Below are 22,911 nucleotides of genomic sequence, written 5' to 3'. Positions count from 1 at the left end.
ATCTACTGTGCTATGTGCTATGTGTGTGTGTGTGTGTGTGTGTAGGGAGGGGGGGGGGGGGGGGACGACAAAACCTTGGTCATAGAATAGTACAGAAGAGGAGCAACAGGAGTGGTCTGTCTACTCAATGTCTGCTTTTCATTTATATCTACAGTATGAGTTCATGTATTTTTCATTGCCAGGAACGGATTACATGTGGAAATGGAGAGACTTACCACATCTAGTTTGTTAATAAATCATGAATGAATACATCAACATAACACTATACCCTTCCCACCACCTATCTGCCATGCACGTTCAGATTTTAGTGTGATTGTCAGCTAAACCTGACTTAACGTAGTTCACCCATTAACTACATATCATTGCACACTCAGTGAACCTTCAACATACTTGTATTTACAGCTCTGGAAAAAATTAAGAGACCACTGAACATTTTTCTTAAATCAGCATCACTACATGTATGACAGCCATTCCATTCCAGTGTCTGTTGAATTCCAACACAGGCACACCTCATTCTACTGAATTAGGTACTGATTAGGTGATCACCTGAACCAAATCTTATTTAACGAGGAAAAGTATAAAAACCACTGCTGTGGTCATCACTATCCTCTTGCAATAGGACCAGCTGGATGGCAAAAACAGTGCTAATAGTACCTCAAAAGTAATATTAATCAAAAAATAACTATTGACCATGCCAAAAGAGTTGAAAAGGAATGTTTTGAGTGAGGAAAAGAAGGGTTCAATTCTGGCTTTACTGGCAGAGGGATACAGTGAGCGTCAGGTTGCTTCCATCCTTAGAATGTCAAAGACGGCGGTTCATAAGAACAAGGTCAAGCAGCAGACATTGGGGACAACAAACCTACAGACCGGCAGAGGGCGAAAACGACTCTCTACTGACCGGGATGACCGCCAACTCATTCGAATGTCACTCAACAACCGTAGGATGACATCAAGTGACCTACAAAAAGAATGGCAAACGGCAGCTGGAGTGAAGTGCACGGCGAGGGGCAGGGCTGAAGTCGTGCAAAGCTAGAAAAAATACCTTCACCAATGAGAAGCAAAGAAGAGCCAGGCTGAGGTTTGCAAAATACCATAAGGATTGGACTGTAGAGGACTGGAGTAAGGTCATCTTCTCTGATGAGTCCAATTTTCAGCTTTGCCCAACACCTGGTCATCTAATGGTTAAACGGAGACCTGGAGAGGCCTACAAGCCACAGTGTCTCGCACCCACTGTGAAATTTGGTGGAGGATCGGTGATGATCTGGGGGTGCTTCAGAAAGGCTGGAATCGGGCAGATTTGTCTTTGTGAAGGACGCATGAATCAAGCCACGTACAAGGTTGTCCTGGAAGAAAACTTGCTTCCTTTTGCTCTGACATTGTTCCCCAACTCGGAGGATTGGTTTTTCCAGCAGGACAATGCGCCATGCCACACAGCCAGGTCAATCAAGGTGTGGATGGAGGGCCACCAGATCAAGACCCTGTCATGGCCAGCCCAATCTCCAGACCTGAACCCCATTGAAAACTTCTGGAATGTGATCAAGAGGAAGATGGATGGTCACAAGCCATCAAACAAAGCCGAGCTGCTTGAATCTTTGCGCCAGGAGTGGCATAAAGTCACCCAACATCAATGTGAAAGACTGGTGGAGAGCATGCCAAGACGCATGAAAGCTGTGATTGAAAATCAGGGTTATTCCACCAAATATTGATTTCTGAAATCTTCCTAAGTTAAAACATTAGTATTGTGTTGTTTAAAAATGAATTTTTTTTTGCATTATTCGAGGTCTGACAACACTGCATACATTTTTTTATTTTGACCAGTTGTCATTTTCTGCAAATAAATGCTCTAAATGACAATATTTTTATTTGGAATTTGGGAGAAATGTTGTCAGTAGTTTATAGAATAAAACAAAAATGTTAATTTCACCCAAACACATACATATAAATAGTCAAACCAGAGAAACGTATATTTTTGCAGTGGTCTCTTAATTTTTTCCAGAGATGTATATATGGGCTCCCGAGTGGTTCAACGGTCTAAGGCACTGCATCTCAGTGCTTGAGGCGTCACTACAGACCCCCTGGTTCGATTCCAGGCTGTATCACAACCGTCCGTGATTGGGAGTCCCATAGGGCGGCGCACAGTTGGCCCAGCGTCGCCTGGGTTTGGCCGGTGTAGGCTGTCATTGTAAATAAGAATTTGTTCTTAACTGACTTGCCTAGTTAAATAAAGATGTTTAAAAATAAAAATACACAGATCAGGTGATCAAGACATGATGCTTATGTATTCCTAGCTGTTATTTCAAGGCTCAGCACATCGATGCTGAGTAAAACTGCTGATGCTCATCTACTTACTTCCACTTGGTGAAGCTGAACCCTGTTGCTACACATCTCAGGTGAAGTTTATCAAAATATTGCTAAATCTATGATATTGATATTGCAATATCTATTGCTATTGACCGCACTTTGAGCCCTAAAGTTCATATTTTCAAATTAAGTGTGACAAAAAGAGAAAAGCCTAGGAAAGCCATATACAGTGCATTCGGAAAGTATTCAGACCCCTTGACTTTTTCCACATTTTGTTACGTTACAGCCTTATTCTAAAATTAATTAAATCGTTTTTTTCTCTCATCAACCTAATAAATTAAAAAACTGAAATATAACATTTACATAAGTATCCAGAACCTTTACTCAGTACTTTACTCAGTGGTCCTCTGTAGCTCAGCTGGTAGAGCACGGCGCTTGTAATGCCAGGGTAGTGGGTTCGATCCCCGGGACCACCCATACACAAAACTTTATACATGCATGACTGTAAGTCACTTTGGATAAAAGCGTCTGCTAAATGGCATATACGTATATATATATTTTTTACTTTGTTGAAGCACCTTTGGCAGCGATTAAAGCCTCAAGTCTTCTTGGGTATGAAGCTACAAGCTTGGCACACCTGTATTTGAGGAGTTTCTCCCATTCTTCTCTGCAGATCCTCTCAAGCTCTGTCAGGTTAGATGGGGAGCGTCGCTGCACAGCTATTTTCAGGTCTCTCCAGAGATGTTCAATCGGGTTCAAGTCCGGGCTCTGGCTGGGCCACTCAAGGACATTCAGAGACTTGTCCCGAAGCTACTCCTGCGTTGGCTTGGCTGTGTAATTAGGGTTGTTGTCCTGTTGGAAGGTGAACCTTCGCCCCAGTCTGAGGTCCTGAGCAGGTTTTCATCAAGGTTCTCTCTCTACGTTGCTCCGTTCATCTTTCCCTCGATTCTGACTAATCTCCCAGTCCCTGCCGCTGAAAAACATCCCAACAGCATGATGCTGCAACCACCATGCTTCACCGTAGGGATGGTACCAGGTTTCCTCCAGACGTGATGCTTGGCATTCAGGCCAATGAGTTCAATCTTGGTTTCATCAGACCAGAGAATCTTGTTTCTCATGGTCTGAGTCCTTTGGGTGCCTTTTGGCAAACTCCAAGCAGGCTGTCATGTGCCTTTTACTAAGGAGTGGCTTCCGTCTGGCCACTCTACCATAAAGGCCTGATTGGTGGAGTGGAAGGTTCTCCCATCTCCACAGAGGAACTCTGGAGCTCTGTCAGAGTGACCATCGGGTTCTTGTTCACCTCCCTGACCAAGGCCCTTCTCCCCCGTTTGCTCAGTTTGGCTGGGCGGCTATCTCTAGGGAGAGTCTTGGTGTTTCCAAACTTCTTCCATTTAAGAATGATGGAGGCCACTGTGTTCTTGGGGACCTTCAATGCTGCAGAAATTTGTTGGTACCCTTCCTCAGATCTGTACCTCGACACAATCCTGTCTCGGAGCTCTACGGACAATTCCTTCGACCTCACGGCTTGGTTTTTGCTCTGTCATGCACTGTCAACTGTGAGACCTTATATAGACAGGTGTGTGCCTTTCCAAATCATGTCCAATCAATTGAATTTACCACAGGTGGACTCCAATGAAGTTGTAGAAACATCTCAAGGATGATCAATGGAAACAGGATGCACCTGAGCTCAATTTCGAGTTTCATAGCAAATAGTCTGAATACTTATGTAAATAAGGTTTTTCTGTTTTTTATTTGTTATAAATTTGCAAACATTTCTAAAAACCTGTTTTCACTTTGTCATTATGGGGTATTGTGTGTAGATTGATAAGGATTTTTTACAAACTAAATCCATTTTAGAGTAAGGCTGTAATGTAACAAAATGTGGAAAAGGTCAAGGGGTCTGAATACTTTCCGAATGCACTGTACCTGAGTTACAATTCCTCTGTGTGGGTGTCTCAGCTCACCTCTCTCTCTCTCTCTCTCTCTGTCTCTGTTCAAAGTCTGTTCCAAAGAAGGTGGTAACTTTGGACCATACTCTCATTGGTTGCTTGTGTGGATGTGTGGTCAGGCTCATCAATACAACAACTCCTATGTAAATGGTAGATTATCAGACACTCAAGAAGAAGGTCTGATTGAATTATTACTGAAACAGGATACAAGTGGGAAATATAAAGATCCAGTCTATCAAAAAAATTGGATGCCCCTTACACTTCAGTGTTGTGATGCAAAAATTCTAGAAAAATGTATAGCACATAGAATTAAAAAGGTATTGTCGGACATTATTCATTCTAATCAGACAGGTTTTTTACATGAACGATACATTGGAGATAATATAAGGCAAGTACTGGAGACAATAGAACACTATGAAAAATCTGGGAAACCAGGCCTGCTCTTCATAGCAGATTTTGAGAAGGCATTTGATAAAGTACGACTGGAGTTTATATATAAATGCCTGGAGCATTTCAATTTTGAAGAATCTCTTGTAAAGTGGGTTAAAATCATGTATAGTAATCCTAGGTGTAAAATAGTAAATAATGGCTATTTCTCTGAAAGTTTTAAACTGTCAAGAGGAGTAAAACAAGGTTGTCCACTATGGCCATCGAAATGTTAGCTATTAAAATCAGATCCAACAATAATATCAAGGGATTAGAAATCCAGGGCTTAAAAACAAAGGTGTCATTGTATGCTGATGATTCATGTTTTCTTTTAAATCCACAACTTGAAACCCTCCACAGCCTCATAGAGGATCTAGATACATTTTCTAACCTCTATGGTTACAACCAAATTATGATAAATGTACTATATTACATATTGGATCACAAAAAAAATTTTTTTTACATTACCATGTAGTTTACCAATAAAATGGTCTGATGGTGATGTGGATACACTCGGAATACATATCCCAAATGAAATAAATGATCTCACTCCAATACATTTTAATAGAAAGTTAGCAAAAATAGATAAGATCTTGCTACCATGGAAAGGTAAATACCTGTCTATGTCACAGTCGTCAGGAACAGATGAGGACCAAGGCGCAGCGTTGCAGGCAAACATACTCTTTATTGAGCGAAACACGATCAAAACAACAAAGACGGTAACGTGACAGTTCACGGTCAAACACAACCAACTTGAAACAAGAACCCACAAAAACAAAGGAAAAACCGACAGTTTAAATATGGCTCCCAATCAGAGACAACCAGCAAACAGCTGACACTCGTTGCCTCTGATTGGGAGTCACTCAGGCCAACATAGAAATAGAGTACATAGATCTACACACCCTGGCTCAACATAACCGTGTCCCCAGAGCCAGGGCGTGACAGTACCCCCCCCCCCCCCCCTAAAGGCGCGGACTCCGACCGCGCCAACTAAATACCACAGGGGAGGGACCGGGTGGGCACTCCGCCTTGGCGGCGGATCCGGCTCCGGGCCTGATCCCCACTCCCTCTCCAACCCCCCAAAGTACCCCTGGTCCGGTCTGGCCCCGCTGGCCGGAGCCGGACTGACGACACGCACCCCTGGCTTGGTGCGTGGAGCAGGAACGGACCGGACCGGGCTGACGATGCGCACCCCTGGCTTGGTGCGTGGAGTAGCAACTGGCCGGACCGGGCTGACGATACACACCCCTGGCTTGGTGCGTGGAGCAGGCACGGGCCGTGCTGGACTGACGACGCACACCACTGGCTTGGTGTGGAGAGCAGGAGCGGGCCGGACAGGGCTTACGAAACGCACCACAGACTTGGTGCGGGGAGCAGGAATGGGCCGAGCCGGGCTGACGAAACGCACCACAGACTTGGTGCGGGGAGCAGGAATGGGCCGGACTGGGCTGGCGACGCGCACCACAGACTTGGTGCGGAGAGCAGGAACGGGCCGGACAGGGCTGACGAAACGCACCACAGACTTGGTGCGGGGAGCAGGAATGGGCCGAGCCGGGCTGACGAAACGCACCACAGACTTGGTGCGGGGAGCAGGAATGGGCCGAGCCGGGCTGACGAGACGCACCACAGACTTGGTGCGGGGAGCAGGAATGGACCGGACCGTACTGGGGACACACACCACTGGCCCTACACCGGGATCTGGAACGGGCCGGACCGGACTGGTAACACACCCCAGTACCTCTCGCCGTGCCTCTCCACCTTCCATCCCCTCTTCGACCAGTGGCCCCCGTAACCTGGCGGCCTCCTCTGCCAACCCGTTGGACCGCTCTATCGCGGCCTCCTGCTGCCCCGACGTCGTGAGCCCCCCCTAAAAATGTTCTGGGGTTCTTTCCTACCCGTGGACCAGGTCTCCATGTCTCTAGCCAGACATTCACTCCACTGCTTCAAAGTCCAACCTTTCTGCTCCTCACTTGGCTTGGCCCAGTCGAGACTCCTACTCCACTGATCCCAGGTCCATCCTCTCTCCTCTTCACGCTGCTTGGTCCTGTCTTGGTGGGTTCTTCTGTCACGGTCGTCAGGAACAGATGAGGACCAAGGCGCAGCGTTGCAGGCAAACATACTCTTTATTGAGCGAAACACGATCAAAACAACAAAGACGGCAACGTGACAGTTCACGGTCAAACACAACCAACTTGAAACAAGAACCCACAAAAACAAAGGAAAAACCGACAGTTTAAATATGGCTCCCAATCAGAGACAACCAGCAAACAGCTGACACTCGTTGCCTCTGATTGGGAGTCACTCAGGCCAACATAGAAATAGAGTACATAGATCTACACACCCTGGCTCAACATAACCGTGTCCCCAGAGCCAGGGCGTGACAGTACCCCCCCCCCCCCCTAAAGGCGCGGACTCCGACCGCGCCAACTAAATACCACAGGGGAGGGACCGGGTGGGCACTCCGCCTTGGCGGCGGATCCGGCTCCGGGCCTGATCCCCACTCCCTCTCCAACCCCCCAAAGTACCCCTGGTCCGGTCTGGCCCCGCTGGCCGGAGCCGGACTGACGACACGCACCCCTGGCTTGGTGCGTGGAGCAGGAACGGACCGGACCGGGCTGACGATGCGCACCCCTGGCTTGGTGCGTGGAGTAGCAACTGGCCGGACCGGGCTGACGATACACACCCCTGGCTTGGTGCGTGGAGCAGGCACGGGCCGTGCTGGACTGACGACGCACACCACTGGCTTGGTGTGGAGAGCAGGAGCGGGCCGGACAGGGCTTACGAAACGCACCACAGACTTGGTGCGGGGAGCAGGAATGGGCCGAGCCGGGCTGACGAAACGCACCACAGACTTGGTGCGGGGAGCAGGAATGGGCCGGACTGGGCTGGCGACGCGCACCACAGACTTGGTGCGGAGAGCAGGAACGGGCCGGACAGGGCTGACGAAACGCACCACAGACTTGGTGCGGGGAGCAGGAATGGGCCGAGCCGGGCTGACGAAACGCACCACAGACTTGGTGCGGGGAGCAGGAATGGGCCGAGCCGGGCTGACGAGACGCACCACAGACTTGGTGCGGGGAGCAGGAATGGACCGGACCGTACTGGGGACACACACCACTGGCCCTACACCGGGATCTGGAACGGGCCGGACCGGACTGGTAACACACCCCAGTACCTCTCGCCGTGCCTCTCCACCTTCCATCCCCTCTTCGACCAGTGGCCCCCGTAACCTGGCGGCCTCCTCTGCCAACCCGTTGGACCGCTCTATCGCGGCCTCCTGCTGCCCCGACGTCGTGAGCCCCCCCTAAAAATTTTCTGGGGTTCTTTCCTACCCGTGGACCAGGTCTCCATGTCTCTAGCCAGACATTCACTCCACTGCTTCAAAGTCCAACCTTTCTGCTCCTCACTTGGCTTGGCCCAGTCGAGACTCCTACTCCACTGATCCCAGGTCCATCCTCTCTCCTCTTCACGCTGCTTGGTCCTGTCTTGGTGGGTTCTTCTGTCACGGTCGTCAGGAACAGATGAGGACCAAGGCGCAGCGTTGCAGGCAAACATACTCTTTATTGAGCGAAACACGATCAAAACAACAAAGACGGCAACGTGACAGTTCACGGTCAAACACAACCAACTTGAAACAAGAACCCACAAAAACAAAGGAAAAACCGACAGTTTAAATATGGCTCCCAATCAGAGACAACCAGCAAACAGCTGACACTCGTTGCCTCTGATTGGGAGTCACTCAGGCCAACATAGAAATAGAGTACATAGATCTACACACCCTGGCTCAACATAACCGTGTCCCCAGAGCCAGGGCGTGACAGTACCCCCCCCCCCCCTAAAGGCGCGGACTCCGACCGCGCCAACTAAATACCACAGGGGAGGGACCGGGTGGGCACTCCGCCTTGGCGGCGGATCCGGCTCCGGGCCTGATCCCCACTCCCTCTCCAACCCCCCAAAGTACCCCTGGTCCGGTCTGGCCCCGCTGGCCGGAGCCGGACTGACGACACGCACCCCTGGCTTGGTGCGTGGAGCAGGAACGGACCGGACCGGGCTGACGATGCGCACCCCTGGCTTGGTGCGTGGAGTAGCAACTGGCCGGACCGGGCTGACGATACACACCCCTGGCTTGGTGCGTGGAGCAGGCACGGGCCGTGCTGGACTGACGACGCACACCACTGGCTTGGTGTGGAGAGCAGGAGCGGGCCGGACAGGGCTTACGAAACGCACCACAGACTTGGTGCGGGGAGCAGGAATGGGCCGAGCCGGGCTGACGAAACGCACCACAGACTTGGTGCGGGGAGCAGGAATGGGCCGGACTGGGCTGGCGACGCGCACCACAGACTTGGTGCGGAGAGCAGGAACGGGCCGGACAGGGCTGACGAAACGCACCACAGACTTGGTGCGGGGAGCAGGAATGGGCCGAGCCGGGCTGACGAAACGCACCACAGACTTGGTGCGGGGAGCAGGAATGGGCCGAGCCGGGCTGACGAGACGCACCACAGACTTGGTGCGGGGAGCAGGAATGGACCGGACCGTACTGGGGACACACACCACTGGCCCTACACCGGGATCTGGAACGGGCCGGACCGGACTGGTAACACACCCCAGTACCTCTCGCCGTGCCTCTCCACCTTCCATCCCCTCTTCGACCAGTGGCCCCCGTAACCTGGCGGCCTCCTCTGCCAACCCGTTGGACCGCTCTATCGCGGCCTCCTGCTGCCCCGACGTCGTGAGCCCCCCCTAAAAATGTTCTGGGGTTCTTTCCTACCCGTGGACCAGGTCTCCATGTCTCTAGCCAGACATTCACTCCACTGCTTCAAAGTCCAACCTTTCTGCTCCTCACTTGGCTTGGCCCAGTCGAGACTCCTACTCCACTGATCCCAGGTCCATCCTCTCTCCTCTTCACGCTGCTTGGTCCTGTCTTGGTGGGTTCTTCTGTCACGGTCGTCAGGAACAGATGAGGACCAAGGCGCAGCGTTGCAGGCAAACATACTCTTTATTGAGCGAAACACGATCAAAACAACAAAGACGGCAACGTGACAGTTCACGGTCAAACACAACCAACTTGAAACAAGAACCCACAAAAACAAAGGAAAAACCGACAGTTTAAATATGGCTCCCAATCAGAGACAACCAGCAAACAGCTGACACTCGTTGCCTCTGATTGGGAGTCACTCAGGCCAACATAGAAATAGAGTACATAGATCTACACACCCTGGCTCAACATAACCGTGTCCCCAGAGCCAGGGCGTGACAGTACCCCCCCCCCCCTAAAGGCGCGGACTCCGACCGCGCCAACTAAATACCACAGGGGAGGGACCGGGTGGGCACTCCGCCTTGGCGGCGGATCCGGCTCCGGGCCTGATCCCCACTCCCTCTCCAACCCCCCAAAGTACCCCTGGTCCGGTCTGGCCCCGCTGGCCGGAGCCGGACTGACGACACGCACCCCTGGCTTGGTGCGTGGAGCAGGAACGGACCGGACCGGGCTGACGATGCGCACCCCTGGCTTGGTGCGTGGAGTAGCAACTGGCCGGACCGGGCTGACGATACACACCCCTGGCTTGGTGCGTGGAGCAGGCACGGGCCGTGCTGGACTGACGACGCACACCACTGGCTTGGTGTGGAGAGCAGGAGCGGGCCGGACAGGGCTTACGAAACGCACCACAGACTTGGTGCGGGGAGCAGGAATGGGCCGAGCCGGGCTGACGAAACGCACCACAGACTTGGTGCGGGGAGCAGGAATGGGCCGGACTGGGCTGGCGACGCGCACCACAGACTTGGTGCGGAGAGCAGGAACGGGCCGGACAGGGCTGACGAAACGCACCACAGACTTGGTGCGGGGAGCAGGAATGGGCCGAGCCGGGCTGACGAAACGCACCACAGACTTGGTGCGGGGAGCAGGAATGGGCCGAGCCGGGCTGACGAGACGCACCACAGACTTGGTGCGGGGAGCAGGAATGGACCGGACCGTACTGGGGACACACACCACTGGCCCTACACCGGGATCTGGAACGGGCCGGACCGGACTGGTAACACACCCCAGTACCTCTCGCCGTGCCTCTCCACCTTCCATCCCCTCTTCGACCAGTGGCCCCCGTAACCTGGCGGCCTCCTCTGCCAACCCGTTGGACCGCTCTATCGCGGCCTCCTGTTGCCCCGACGTCGTGAGCCCCCCCTAAAAATTTTCTGGGGTTCTTTCCTACCCGTGGACCAGGTCTCCATGTCTCTAGCCAGACATTCACTCCACTGCTTCAAAGTCCAACCTTTCTGCTCCTCACTTGGCTTGGCCCAGTCGAGACTCCTACTCCACTGATCCCAGGTCCATCCTCTCTCCTCTTCACGCTGCTTGGTCCTGTCTTGGTGGGTTCTTCTGTCACGGTCGTCAGGAACAGATGAGGACCAAGGCGCAGCGTTGCAGGCAAACATACTCTTTATTGAGCGAAACACGATCAAAACAACAAAGACGGCAACGTGACAGTTCACGGTCAAACACAACCAACTTGAAACAAGAACCCACAAAAACAAAGGAAAAACCGACAGTTTAAATATGGCTCCCAATCAGAGACAACCAGCAAACAGCTGACACTCGTTGCCTCTGATTGGGAGTCACTCAGGCCAACATAGAAATAGAGTACATAGATCTACACACCCTGGCTCAACATAACCGTGTCCCCAGAGCCAGGGCGTGACAGTCTATTTGTGGAAAAATCACCCTGATTAACTCTTTAGTATTATCCCAGTTTACCTATTTGCTTATGGTCTTGCCTACGCCTAGCAAACTGTTTTTTAAATTATACGTGTAAAAAATATTCAATTTTATTTGGAACAGCAAGCCAGACAAAATTAAACGGGCCTATTTATATAATTAATATGAATTCGGAGGACAGAAATTATTAAATATTAAAGCATTAGACCTATCACTAAAAGCTTCAGTCATACAAAAGTTATTCTTAAACCCAAAATGGTTCTCTAGCAAATTAGTAAGATTGTCTCACCTCATGTTCAAGAATGGCTTTTTCCCCTTTACTCAGATTACAACCTCTCACTTTCAGTTATTTGAAAAGGAAATCATCTCCCAAATATCAATATTTCTAAAACAAGCCATAGAAAGTTGGTTGCAATTTCAATTTTATCCTCTAGAAACGACAGAACAAATAATACAACAAATATTGTGGTTAAACTCAAATATGCTAATTGAAAAAACACATTATGTTTTGAAAAAATCTTTTAAAAAGGTATAATCTTCGTAAATGATATCATAGGTAGGACTGGTGGAGTTATGTCGCACATGCAGCTAACAAAAACATATGGAAATGTCTGCTCTACCCAAAATTACAACCAAATAATTGCAGCATTACTGGGGGAAAAAGTAAGGAACTTGTCTGTCGGCCCTCCATTAAAGAACATAATTGGTTAAAGAAAATTGTGATAAATAAAAAAGTACACCAGTTTCATTTAAGGACCAAAGGATTGACAGCTGTCCCATATAGATTGCAAAATAGTTGGGAAGAGATTTTTGAAGTACCGATTCCATGGCATAGTGTTTATGAACTGATACGCAAAACGATGCCGGATTCAAAACTTAGAATTTTTAAATTTAAATTATTATACAAAATTCTTGCTACCAATATAATTGTATTTATATGGGGGATACAATCTTCCCAGCTCTGCAGATTTTGCTGCGAAGAGACAGAATCATTAGATCATTTGTTTTGGTACTGTCCATTTGTAGCTTGTTTTTGGTCACAGGAATGACTGAAGGATTGCAATATTTACCTGGAGCTAACCCTGCAGATAGCACTACTGGGTGATCTGAAAAGTCATAGTCAATCGATCAATAATATAATAATACTTTTGGCAAAAATATTTATTTTTAATTTACAATCTGTATATTAACAATGAGAATAGAAGGGTTCAGAACTTTTGTGAAACATCTCAGTACAGTTGAAAAATATATGGCAAATATAAATCCAATATGGATGGTGTTAAGAGATAGATGGGAGGTGTTGAATGGAGCTGAAGGATGGGACTAATAACAACTAACAACAACTAATAACAACAAGATAACTAATGTAAAGCATACTGTGTCCATAATAAGTATATAGGTTATAGGTTGAGAGCTTTTGTGAAAGAGCACAGTTAGAAAGATATGGCATATAGAAGCAAACCGGATGGACATCATAAAAATGATCGGAGAGGTTGAGGGTAGAGGAAGTTCAGGAGTAAAAACAAACTAAATATAATTATTGTAAGATTGACTATGTCCATAAAATGTATATAGTATGTAGAAGCTGGAAGTAGAGGCCTAAGCATTGTTGTTCACTAGTTTACTCCAATTAGGGAAGGGGTGGTGGGGTTGGAAAGTAATAAAGGGACATTTATATATTTTTAATGATATGTATATATACAGTGAGGGAAAAAAGTATTTGATCCCCTGCTGATTTTGTACGTTTGCCCACTGACAAAGAAATGATCAGTCTATCATTTTAATGGTAGGTTTATTTGAACAGTGAGAGACAGAATAACAACAACAAAATCCAGAAAAACGCATGTCAAAAATGTTATAAATTGATTTGCATTTTAATGAGGGAAATAAGTATTTGACCCCCTCTCAATCAGAAAGATTTCTGGCTCCCAGGTGTCTTTTATACAGGTAACGAGCTGAGATTAGGAGCACACTCTTAAAGGGAGTGCTTCTAATCTCAGCTTGTTACCTGTATAAAAGACACCTGCCCACAGAAGCAATCAATAAATCAGATTCCAAACTCTCCACCATGGCCAAGACCAAAGAGCTCTCCAAGGATGTCAGGGACAAGATTGTAGACCTATACAAGGCTGGATTGGGCTACAAGACCATCGCCAAGCAGCTTGGTGAGAAGGTGACAACAGTTGGTGCGATTATTCGCAATATGGAAGAAACACAAAAGAACTGTCAATCTCCCTTGGCCTGGGGCTCCATGCAAGATCTCACCTCGTGGAGTTGCAATGATCATGAGAACGGAGAGGAATCAGCCCAGAACTACACAGGAGGATCTTGTCAATGATCTCAAGGCAGCTGGGACCATAGTGACCACGAAAACAATTGCTAACACACTACGCCGTCAAGGACTGAAATCCTGCAGCGCCCGCAAGGTCCCCCTGCTCAAGAAAGCACATATACAGGGCCGTCTGAAGTTTGCCAATGCACATCTGAATGATTCAGAGGAGAACTGGGTGAAAGTGTTGTGGTCAGATGAGACCAAAATGGAGCTCTTTCGCATCAACTCAACTCGCCGTGTTTGGAGGAGGAGGAATGCTGCCTATGACCCCAAGAACACCATCCCCACCGTCAAACATGGAGGTGGAAACATTATGCTTTGGGGGCGTCAAATACTTATTTCCCTCATTAAAATGCAAATCAATTTATAACATTTTTGACATGCGTTTTTCTGGATTTTCGTGTTGTTATTCTGTCTCTCACTGTTCAAATAAACCTACCATTAAAATTATAGACTGATCATGTCTTTGTCAGTGGGCAAACGTACAAAATCAGCAGGGGATCAAATACTTTTTTCCCTCACTGTACAGTTGAAGTCGGAAGTTTACATACACCTTAGCCAAATACATTTAGACTCAGTTTTTCACAATTCCTGACATTTAATCCTAGTAAAACTTCCCTGTCTTAGGTCAGTTAGGATCACCACTTTATTTTAAGAATGTGAAATGTCAGAATAATAGTAGAGAGAATTATTTATTTCAGCTTTTATTTATTTCATCACATTCCCAGTGGGTCAGAAGTTGACATACACTCAATTAGTATTTGGTAGCATTGCCTTTAAATTGTTTAACTTGGGTCAAACATTTCAGGTAGCGTTCCACAAGTGTCCCACAATAAGTTGGGTGAATTTTGGCCCATTCCTCCTGACAGAGATGGTGAGTCAGGTTTGTAGGCCTCCTTGCTCGCACACGCTTTTTCAGTTCTGCCCACACATTTTCTAAAGGATTGAGGTCAGGGCTTTGTGATGGCCACTCCAATACCTTGACTTTGTTGTCCTTAAGCCATTTTGCCAAAACTTTGGAAGTATGCTTGGGGTCATTGTCTATTTGGAAGACACATTTGCTACCAAGCTTTAACTGCCTGACTGATGTCTTGAGATGTTGCTTCAATATATCCACATGATTTTCCTTTCTCATGATGCCATCTATTTTGTGAAGTGCACCAGTCCCTCCTGCAGCAAAGCATCCCCACAGCATGATGCTGCCACCCCCATGCTTCGCGTTTGGGATGGTGTTCTTCTGCTTGCAAGCAACCCCCTTTCCTTCAAACATAACGATGGTCATTATGGCCAAACAGTTCTATTTTTGTTTCATCAGACCAGAGGACATTTCTCCAAAAAGTAAGATCTTTGTCCCCATGTGCAGTTGCAAACCGTAGTCTGGCTTTTTTATGGTGGTTTTGGAGCAGTGGCTTCTTCCTTGCTGAGCGGCCTTTCAGGTTATGTCGATATAGGACTCGTTTTACTGTGGATATAGATACTTTTGTACCTGTTTCCTCCAGCATCTTCACAAAGTCCTTTGCTGTTGCTCTGGGATTGATTTGCACTTTTCGCACCAAAGTACGTTCATCTCTAGGAGTCAGAACGCGTCTCTTTCCTGAGCGGTAGGATGGCTGCGTGGTCCCATGGTGTTTATACTTGCGTACTATTGTTTGTACAGATGAACGTGGTACCTTCAGGTGTTTGGAATTTGCTCCCAAGGATGAACCAGACTTGTGGAGGTCTACAATTTTTTTCTGAGATCCTGGCTGATTTCTTTTGATTTTCCCATGATGTCAAGCAAAGAGGCACTAAGTTTGAAGGTAGGCCTTGAAATACATCCACAGGTAGACCTCCAATTGACTCAAATGATGTCAATTAGCCTATCAGAAGCTTCTAAAGCAATGACATCATTTTCTGGAATTTTCCAAGCTGTTTAAAGGCACAGTCAACTTAGTGTATGTAAACTTCTGACCCACTGGAATTGTGATACAGTGAATTATAAGTGAAATAATCTGTCTGTAAACAATTGTTGGAAAAATTACTTGTCTCATGCACAAAGTAGATGTCCTAACCGACTTGCCAAAACTATAGTTTGTTAACAAGAAATGTGTGGAGTGATTGAAAAACAAGTTTTAATGCCTCCAAACTAAGTGTATGTAAACTTCAGACTTCAACTGTATGAATGTGTATTTATATGTATGTACAGTGGGGAGAACAAGTATTTGATACACTGCCGATTTTGCAGGTTTTCCTACTTACAAAGCATGTAGAGGTCTGTCATTTTTATCATAGGTACACTTCAACTGTGAGAGACGTAATCTAAAACAAAAATCCAGAATATCACATTGTATGATTTTTAAGTAATGAATTTGCATTTTATTGCATGACATAAGTATTTGATACATCAGAAAAGCAGAACTTAATATTTGGTAAAGAAACCTTTGTTTGCAATTACAGAGATCATACGTTTCCTGTAGGTCTTGACCAGGTTTGCACACACTGCAGCAGGGATTTTGGCCCACTCCTCCATACAGACCTTCTCCAGATCCTTCAGGTTTCGGGGCTGTCGCTGGGCAATACAGACTTTCAGCTCCCTCCAAAGATTTTCTATTGGGTTCAGGTCTGGAGACTGGCTAGATCACTCCAGGACCTTGAGATGCTTCTTACGGAGCCACTCCTTAGTTGCCCTGGCTGTGTGTTTCGGGTTGTTGTCATGCTGGAAGACCCAGCCAAGACCCATCTTCAATGCTCTTACTGAGGGAAGGAGGTTGTTGGCCAAGATCTTGCGATACACGGCCCCATCCATCCTCCCCTCAATACGGTGCAGTCGTCCTGTCCCCTTTTCAGAAAAACATCCCCAAAGAATGATGTTTCCACCTCCATGCTTCACTGTTGGGATGGTGTTCTTGGGGTTGTACTCATCCTTCTTCTTCCTCCAAACACGGCGAGTGGAGTTTAGACCAAAAAGCTCTATTTTTGTCTCATCAGACCACATGACCTTCTCCCATTCCTCCTCTGGATCATTCAGATGGTCATTGGCAAACTTCAGACGGGCCTGGACATGCACTGGCTTGAGCAGGGGGACCTTGCGTGCGCTGCAGGATTTTAATCTATGACGGCGTAGTGTGTTACTAATGGTTTTCTTTGAGACTGTGGTCCCAGCTCTCTTCAGGTCATTGACCAGGTCCTGCCGTGTAGTTCTGGGCTGATCCCTCACCTTCTTCATGATCATTGATGCCCCACGAGGTGAGATATTGCATGGAGCCCCAGACCGAGGATGATTGACCGTCATCTTGAACAGTTGTTGCCTTCTCACCAAGCTGCTTGTCCATTGTCCTGTAGCCCATCCCAGCCTTGTGCAGGTCTACAATTTTATCCCTGATGTCCTTACACAGCTCTCTGGTCTTGGCCATTGTGGAGAGGTTGGAGTCTGTTTGATTGAGTGTGTGGACAGGTGTCTTTTATACAGGTAACAAGTTCAAACAGGTGCAGTTAATACAGGTAATGAGTGGAGAACAGGAGGGCTTCTTAAAGAAAAACGAACAGGTCTGTCAGTAATGCTGTAGGTGGGTGTAGTGGTGGAATCAAGCGCAGGACACCGAAGTATAGTCCAAAAGACTTTAGTGAAATCTCCAACAAGGAAAAATAGAACAAACTTGCCCGAAGGCGAAACTACGCACGTAGGCGACAAAACAAAAGGCGCACTACACAGGTGCGTAAAACGCTCCAACACAGTGGAGTAAAGCTCAACCGAGCGAATAAGTAATTCCTACAAGCAAACACACGACAGAAATAAATCAATCACACACAACACTAGACAAACACAACGAGAAACTTATAGGACACTAATTACACTAAACGATAACAGGTGTCACAACAGACAGACAAAAGCAAACGAACATAGAAACATGCAACGGTGGCAGCTAGTATTCCGGAGACAACGAACGCCGAAGCCTGCCCGAACAAGGAAGAGAGGCAGCCTCGGCCGAAACCGTGACAGTACCCCCCCCTTGACGCGCGGCTCCAGACGTGCGCCGACTCCGGCCTCGGGGACGACCAGGAGGACGCGGAGCAGGGTGCGTCGGGTGCCCACGATGGAATTCCGTCAGGAGAGACGGGTCCAAAATGTCTCTCCTCGGCACCCAGCACCGTTCCTCCGGACCGTACCCCTCCCACTCCACTAGATATTGGAGACCCCCCATCCGACGTCTCGAATCCAAGATGGACCTCACGGAGTACGCCGGTGCCCCCTCGATGTCCAATGGGGGCGGAGGAGTCTCCCTGATCTCACTTTCTTGGAGTGGGCCAGCTACCACCGGCCTGAGAAGAGACACATGGAACGAGGGGTTAATACTTTTATATTCAACAGGTAGTTGTAATTTGTAACACACCTCGTTCAACCTTCTCAGGACTTTAAATGGCCCTACAAACCGCCGACCCAGTTTCCGACAGGGCAGGCGGAGGGGCAGGTTTCTGGTAGAGAGCCAGACTCGATCACCAGGTGCGTACAACGGTCCCTCACTGCGGTGGAGATCGGCGCTCGCCTTATGACGACGGAGGGCCCGCTGCAGGTGGACGTGTGCAGCGTTCCATGTCACCTCCGAGTGCCGCGCCCACTCATCCACCGCAGGAGCCTCGATCTGGCTCTGCTGCCAAGGTGCCAGAACCGGCTGGTAACCTAACACACATTGAAAAGGGGTTAGGTTAGTGGAGGAATGGCGTAGGGAATTCTGGGCCATCTCGGCCCAGGGAACGTACCTTGCCCACTCCTCCGGCCGGTCCTGGCAGTATGTTCTAAGAAACCTACCCACATCCTGGTTCACGCGTTCCACCTGCCCATTACTCTCCGGGTGGTAACCCGAGGTGAGGCTCACTGAGACCCCCAACCGCTCCATAAAGGCTCTCCAGACCCTGGAGGTAAATTGGGGACCTCGATCAGACACAATATCCTCGGGTACCCCGTAGTGCCGGAACACATGGGTGAATAGTGCTTCGGCAGTTTGCAGGGCAGTAGGAAGGCCCGGCATGGGGAGCAAACGACAGGCCTTAGAAAACCGGTCCACAACGACCAGTATAGTGGTATTCCCCTGTGAAGGAGGAAGGTCAGTAAGGAAATCCACCGAGAGGTGAGACCATGGTCGTTGTGGAACGGGCAGGGGTAGTAACTTACCCCTAGGCAGATGTCTAGGCGCCTTACACTGGGCGCACACCGAGCAGGAGGAAACATAAACCCTCACATCCCTTGCCAACGTGGGCCACCAGTACTTGGCACTAAGACAGTGCACTGTCCGGCCGATACCAGGGTGTCCAGAGGAGGGTGACGTGTGAGCCCAATAGATCAATCGATCCCGAACCTCGAGCGGAACGTACTTCCGACCCTCCGGGCATTGCGGTGGACTAGGGTCGGTGCGTAACGCCCGCTCGAGCTCAGCATCGACCTCCCACACTACCGGTGCCACCAGACACGACTCCGGCAGTATGGGAGTGGGCTCCACGGACCTCTCCTCCGTGTCATACCGCCGAGACAGTGCATCTGCCTTACCGTTCTGTGACCCAGGGATGTACGTGATCTTAAATGTAAACCGGGTCAAAAACATATTCCATCTTGCCTGGCGAGGGTTCAGCCTCCTCGCTGCCCGGATGTACTCCAGGTTACGGTGGTCCGTCAAAATGAGGAAAGGGTGTTGAGCCCCCTCAAGCCAGTGCCTCCACACCTTTAGGGCCTGTACCATGGCTAACAGCTCCCTGTCCCCTACGTCATAGTTTCGCTCCGCCGGACTGAGCTTCTTGGAATAAAAAGCACAGGGGCGGAGTTTAGGTGGCGCGCCTGACCGTTGTGAAAGCACGGCTCCTATACCGGCCTCTGATGCGTCCACCTCTACCTGAAATGGCAAAGAGGGATCCGGATGCGCCAGCACCGGGGCCGAGGTAAACAGGTCCTTCAGCCTCCCAAACGCCCTGTCCGCCTCGGCAGACCACTGCAGACGCACCGGACCCCCCTTCAAAAGAGACGTGATGGGAGCTGCCACCTGTCCAAAACCCCGGATAAACCTCCGGTAGTAATTCGCAAACCCCAAAAACTGCTGCACCTCCTTCACAGTGGTTGGTGTTTGCCAATTACGCACGGCTGACACCCGGTCTACCTCCATCTTCACCCCTGACGCAGACAACTGATACCCCAAAAAGGAGACCGACTCCTGGAAAAACAGACACTTCTCTGCCTTGACATACAGGTCGTGCTCCACCAGCCTCCGCAACACTCTGCGCACCAGGGCCACATGCTCGACTCGGGTAGGCGAGTACACGAGAATGTCATCTATGTACACAACCACCCCCTGCCCCTGCATGTCCCTGAAGATCTCATCCACGAATGATTGGAAAACTGACGGAGCGTTCATCAACCCGTATGGCATGACAAGATACTCGTAATGGCCCGAGGTGGTACTAAAGGCTGTCTTCCATTCATCGCCCTCCCTGATGCGCACCAAGTTGTACGCGCTCCTGAGATCTAATTTAGTGAAGAAACGCGCCCCATGCAATGACTCAGTCATGGTCGCAATCAGCAGGAGTGGATAACTGTACTTCACCGTGATCTGATTGAGACCACGGTAATCGTTGCACGGGCGTAACCCACCATCCTTTTTCTTCACAAAAAAGAAACTCGAGGACGCAGGGGAAGTGGAAGGCCGTATGTATCCTTGTCTCAGAGATTCGTCTATGTAAGTCTCCATAGCTTTCTTCTCCTCCTGAGACAGAGGATACACATGGCTCCGTGGGAGCGCAGCTCCTGCCTGGAGGTCTATCGCACAATCTCCCTGCCTATGGGGCGGCAACTGCGTCGCCCTCGACTTACTAAACGCAATAGCCAAATCCCCATACTCAGGGGGAACGTGCAATGCGGGCACCTGGTTTGGACTCTCCACCGAGGTAGCCCCTACGGAAACGCCCAAACATCGACCCACACACTGGGCAGACCACTCCATCAGAGCCCTCTCCTGCCACGAAATAGATGGGTTATGGGTACTCAACCAGGGCATGCCCAGCACCACCGGATACGCAGGCGAGTCGATCAGAAATAGCTGAATCATCTCCTGATGACCCCCCTGCGCACACATCCTAAGTGGCGCAGTGACCTCCCTGATCAAGCCCGCACCCAACGGACGGCTATCTAGGGCATGAACGGGGAAAGGGACATCAACAGGGAGAAGGGGAATCCCTAAGGCTAAACAAAACTTCTTATCAACAAAATTCCCAGCCGCGCCTGAATCTACCAGCGCCTTATGCTGGGAATGAGGTGCTACCTGTGGAAAACGCACAGGTATACAGAAATGTGCAACAGAGAGCTCTGGGTGAGTGGGGCGCCTACTCACCTGGAAGGACTCCCCAGTGCGGGACCTGTCGTCCTCTCCCCTAGGAGGCCATCCCCAGCACCTAGCCGCGGTGTGTCCTCCCCGACCACAGTTGGTGCAGGAGATGGACCCCCTCGTAAGCCGACCCCTCCTCTCTCTAGCGCCAGCGCCCCCGAGCTCCATGGGGCACGGCTCGGAGGCGCTGGAGGGTGAAATGGACGGACCCCCCTCGGAACGTCCGCGGGTAGCTAGCAGGTTATCCAGCCTGATGGACATGTCGACCAACTGGTCGAACGAGAGGCTGGTGTCCCTACAGGCCAGCTCCCTACGGACGTCCTCGCGTAGACTACATCTGTAGTGATCGATGAGAGCCCGCTCATTCCACCCTGCATCCGCCGCTAGAGTACGGAATTCTAAGGCGAACTCCTGGGCACTCCTCTTCCCCTGCCGGAGGAAGACCAGACGCTCCCCCGCCGCTTTCCCCTCCGGGGGATGGTCAAACACCGCCCTGAAGCGGCGGGAGAACTCGTCGTAGGTGATGGTGTTCGCGTCGATCCTCTTCCACTCTGCGTTGGCCCATTCCAACGCCTTCCCGGAAAGGCAGGAGATCAGGGCGGACACGCTCTCATGTCCCGAGGGCGCCGGGTGCACGGTGGCCAGGTAAAGCTCCACCTGGAGAAGGAATCCCTGACACCCGGCCGCGGTCCCATCGTAGGCCCTCGGGAGCGAGAGTCGAACTCCTCTGGGTTCCGGAGCGGGAATGGGCTGACTTGCCGATGGTGCTGGCAGAGAGGATGGCGGTGGAGGAGTCCCCCAGCCTCGGATGGTGGTGATCACCTCCTGCAGTGCGGACCCCATCTGCAGGATCTGGTCACTCTGTTCACGGACCCTGTCCTCCAGCGTCGCCTGGGCTGCAGCGGCTCCTGCTGATTCCATTCTTGAAGGTGTGTGATTTTGTCAGTAATGCTGTAGGTGGGTGTAGTGGTGGAATCAAGCGCAGGACACCGAAGTATAGTCCAAAAGACTTTAGTGAAATCTCCAACAAGGAAAAATAGAACAAACTTGCCCGAAGGCGAAACTACGCACGTAGGCGACAAAACAAAAGGCGCACTACACAGGTGCGTAAAACGCTCCAACACAGTGGAGTAAAGCTCAACCGAGCGAATAAGTAATTCCTACAAGCAAACACATGACAGAAATAAATCAATCACACACAACACTAGACAAACACAACGAGAAACTTATGGGACACTAATTACACTAAACGATAACAGGTGTCACAACAGACAGACAAAAGCAAACGAACATAGAAACATGCAACGGTGGCAGCTAGTATTCCGGAGACAACGAACGCCGAAGCCTGCCCGAACAAGGAAGAGAGGCAGCCTCGGCCAAAACCGTGACAAGGTCTGTGAGAGCCTTAATTCTTACTGGTTGGTAGGTGATCAAATACTTATGTCATGCAATAAAATGCAAATTAATTACTTAAAAATCATACAATGTGATTTTCTGGATTTTTGTTTTAGATTCTGTCTCTCACAGTTGAAGTGTACATATGATAAAAAAATTACAGACCTCTACATGCTTTGTAAGTAGGAAAACCTGCAAAATCGGCAGTGTATCAAACACTTGTTCTCCCCACTGTATGTGTATATGTATGTGTATGTACAGTGCCTTGCAAAAGTATTCATCCCCCTTGGCGTTTTTCGTATTTTGTTGCATTACAACCTGTAATTTATATGGATTTTTATTTGGATTTCATGTAATGGACATACACAAAATACTCCAAATTGGTGAAGTGAAATGAAATAAATAGCTTGTTTCAAATAAATAAATAAAATAAATAAAGGAAAAGTGGTGCGTGCATAT

At 49.3% G+C, this 22,911-nt stretch overlaps 1 protein-coding gene across 1 annotated transcript in view; it reads right to left on the bottom strand.

Annotated features, from left to right (window-relative positions):
* The window catches only part of LOC311111150 (synaptotagmin-7-like), a gene marked incomplete at both ends in the record, with an annotated part of 166,828 nt that overhangs the window by 100,345 nt on the left and 43,572 nt on the right, over positions 1 to 22,911 (bottom strand). The window lies entirely within an intron of this gene.

The sequence above is a fragment of the Coregonus lavaretus genome (assembly GCF_964263955.1).
Source record: "Coregonus lavaretus genome assembly, chromosome: 37".
Classification (NCBI taxonomy): Eukaryota; Metazoa; Chordata; class Actinopteri; order Salmoniformes; family Salmonidae; genus Coregonus; species Coregonus lavaretus.
Note: the sequence above shows the minus strand (reverse complement) of the source record. Positions and strands in the feature narration are given on the sequence as shown.